A 4,086-nucleotide genomic window follows, 5' to 3' on the forward strand; every position below is an offset into this window, starting at 1 on the left:
ATGTATAAAGTAAACTATGATGCAATCTAACTTTCCAACTCAGAAAAATGATAAGAGCATGAACAAAGAACATGTAAAAACAAATGCAAAAATTTGCACAATCTAAAATGAGAAACTGTAACTGCAAGTAACAAAGTCTGAGCCATGGTAAAGAGTTACATTGAACACCAAGCTGATCAGATAACTCCCTGGTTGGTCTGAAGTCCTTCTATCTCCAGGATCTGTACAAATCGGCACATTATGCCAAAAGTCTTCTCACTGGGTGAGCTTCTTTGCAATATACTTCACATTGTTAGAAAAGGCTCCAGAAGGCCTTGGGGACATCAGTATCAGGGGCTGGAGCTGGACAGGCTCTTTCATCAGCACTTCTCCTTCCCTTTGCCAGCCAGGGACCTCACATACTGTTCCGGATTGAACTGTCCTAGTGATGGTCCATTACATTTAATGAAAACCAGGCTGGACAGTCGGCTGACAGAGAGAGCATTCCTTTTTGCAGTAAGGATATCGTTCATTGCAGCTGAATGCCCGCTCACAACTCACTAGTGGAGAGAGCGATGGTTCGGACTGCTTTCAGTAGAGGCTCCATGGCAGCAGGTGTACGGGATGCCCTGGTTTCCTTGTATTCGCGAAAGCCCTGAACAGTCCTCTCTTCTGTCCACTTTCAGCACTTCGCACAAACGTAGCACCTCTACGTCCCCATACTGTACGTCTAACTCCTCTTCAGGCCAACTTCCAGGATGGATAACTTTCATGTCCTGGATTAGCTGATTGTCCCGGGCCTCCCGGCCATGTAATGGGATTTCTCTTGTGCTGACATGAGAGGAGGTTGTGGAAGTCATTCTGTGTCTCAGATTCTCTACCATACTGCGGAAAAAACTGACCTGCATGAATCTGTACAAGCCTGCCATTCTCACGCAGGGCAACACCCTTGAAGGACTTCTCAGCTAGAGCTGTATGAACTGTAGTCATGTGTGGGCCAGGCATGGTGACCATGGATTCAAAAACTCGTATTTCTCGAGTTAAGAGCCTATCTGCTGTAGGCAGTGTCATCTCTCTTTTTTGGAGTTGCCGAGAGAGGTCGCTGAGCTCTGTGAGCGCATCGTACATCAGTCCCAGATTGCTGACAAACGTTGCAGATGTGAGCACATCATCCAGGCCCTTGTACTTTGCTCTGTCTCTGGAATCCCTGCTCGTGTCGTTTGCAGCATTTGTGAAGTGATCATGAAGCACTCGGTAGTTTTCCCAGACTGCTCTGACGCTCCTTTCACTTGAAGCCACCCAGCGGATGGACAAAACACGCCCTATCACCAGGAGACGCTGTCCGACTGCTTGCGCACACTGCGCTAACTGCCTCTGATTTTTGGGGAGGCATGGAACAAGGAATAGAGTTTGTCAAAAAAGATCTGGAAATGATTGAGCCCTGAGACCTCCTTGACCACATCCCCAACTGCCAGCTCTAGACGATGATTGGAGCAGTGCCACACAAACAGGCTTGGGAATTTACTACACAACTGGGTAGCAACGCCTGTTCTCTTCCCTAGCATGACTGAAGCCCCATCACATGCAAAAGAAACGAAACACTGACCTAAAAAGTCCTCGTTAAAATCTCTTCCAAGACACTCCATTAACGCCTTTGTGATGTCATCAGCCGTTGTTCCATCCAACTCGATCAGCTCCCAAAAAAAACGTTTTCGGGCTCAGCATCAGCTAATGCTGAGCGTAGACACACAACAAGCACCGTTTTACCACTAATAGTGGTAGATTCATCGACCAAAACACAGAGTTTTCTTTGGTTTTCTGTAATGTCTTTTGCCATTTTTTTCTTCAGCTCATGAGCTATGTGGTCGATGATTTCGCCACAGGTTTATTGGAGTGCAAAACCCTGCCCACGTTCAGCCCATTCAGTTTCTGTACATTCAAATCAATTGGCATGTCTGTGAATGGCCGGCTATGTTTGCCAATTTTATATGCCGTTCGAAAAACTCTGATAGTGGTGTCTAATTCAGATGTATGCATAGACTGCACTTGATGTTGAATAGTTTCACGTGAAGCAGATGTAAGGATGTCAGCAGCTTTTACATGGGCTTGTGATTCTTTATGTTCTTTGATTTTTTTTTCTCAGGCTAGCTTGTTGTTTGCCCTTGTCAACACCGAAATGAGACACTGCACACTCACCCCATTCAGTTGACAGTTTCAGTCCTTGTCCAGTGTGTATTCCCAAAGATTTGACATCTCTGTATATCCGACATCCTAGCTTCTTATCTTTAAGAAGGAGCCATGCATTGGTCTTGCAAAAATATTGCACCTGGTCCGTTGTCCAGCAGTCAGGTGCATCGCTTTGCCCGGTGGTGGTGGTGGCAGTTGCGCCAGCAGCAGCTAACGTTAGAGGCTCTGGAGGAGGCGGCGGAGCTAGTGCTAATGCTAATGCACTAGAACTTGGAGCAGGAGGATCAACCAAAGAAAAGCTCCCCATCAGACACAATTTCCAACACAGGCACAGCATTCTCTGTATTTGAAGTTTCTTCCGGCGACAACCGCTGTCTTTTTTGCACTTTATTAATCCACGCTAACATTTTAGAAATGCTAATTTGTGACGTGACTTGCTTTCCTTCTCTCGGGGGCGTGCCTGCTCTGTTCTATCACTCTACATAGCCACCCACTGGGTGGGAGTTGCACTGCATAAACACAACACACGTGCATCTAGGTATGTAAATTGTAAAGCATTAAAACATGGTTTTACTAACAGTTTTCAGTATGTTGTTACTTCGGCATTATTATTATTATTATTTTGAAACGTGTATTACTATTAAATCACGGTCAAATAGGTTAATTTTGACATAGTCGTTTCCACCACAGTATTTACATGGAGAAGATAAGCCCCGCCCCCTCTCCAGCACGTTCTGTTTGAATGACAGGAGTAAACAGCTGACAGCCGCTGTGAAACTCCAGCGGTTAGAGCGATGAGAATGTCCGTTCGGCACCTCATGACGCATCTACTGAGTACCGGGCGGCTGTATATATATATATGGATGCAGTGCTGGAATTGGGCCGGTACTCACCGACAGTTGAGTACTGGCACCTTTTTCATTCCAATTCAAGCACTGGACCCCAGACAAAAGGATTTTCTCCTGCCACACTGACTCCTAGGAACTATGCTAATGAGCCCTATTTGTGATGTCATTACCAAAGGAGGCTAGCTAATGACCCTGTGTGCAACAAACAAACCTTTTACTGTTGAGGCTTAAGCCTAATTAATCTCCTCTGCATCCATTAGAAGGTTTTGCTCTCTTGCAATTAAAACTTGAATGTTATGGGAATGGGTACTGATATTAATGAGTCATTAGTGTTCTTGAAAATCTCAAGTACAAAGCCCTTAACAATCTAATGCTGACGTACCTCTTCTCTAAAGGGCTGTATGAGATAGGCCTGCAACCAGGGGCGGACTGGGGGGAAAAAGTGGCCCGGGGATTAATTGACAGACAGGCCCACTTAATGCGCGGCATGTATCGGCCGGCCGGCGACAAAAGTATGTTACTTAACAAAAAACCCTATGCATTTTATGTTATTTTGGACAATTATTCATATAATAATCACATTACCTGAGCCCTTGAGTTGCCTAGAGCAAAATAGTTACGGCATATATTTAGTGATTTTAATGTTAACAGATCATTGATGCAATAACATTTTGACCCAATTTGCCTGACTTGACACATGGAATAAAACATGGGCGTAGGAAGCATCCTCAATGTGGGTGAGACAATTTAAACAGGGGATGTGGGCAGGTGGTGGACCTCACCTCCTTTAGGGGGGGTCCGGGGGCAAGCTCCCCCGGGAAGATTTTTTTAAATGTTGAAGTTAAATGCATCAATCTGGTCCATTTTGAGAGCCAAAATTAGGGACTAAATCTAGGCAGTCCAGTCGGTTCAAGTCCCCAACCAGACCTATTTGTAGTGTGGACTTCTACTTGGAGAGGTCCCATTCACCTCCTGCCCTGCCGTGGTGCCCTTGAGAAAGGCACCGGACATCCCCCTCCCCCCTCACTCCCATTGCTCCGCGGCGCTGTACAATAGCTGCCCACTGCCCCTA

This window comes from Gymnodraco acuticeps, unplaced genomic scaffold (genome assembly GCF_902827175.1).
Source record: "Gymnodraco acuticeps unplaced genomic scaffold, fGymAcu1.1, whole genome shotgun sequence".
NCBI classification, from domain to species: Eukaryota; Metazoa; Chordata; class Actinopteri; order Perciformes; family Bathydraconidae; genus Gymnodraco; species Gymnodraco acuticeps.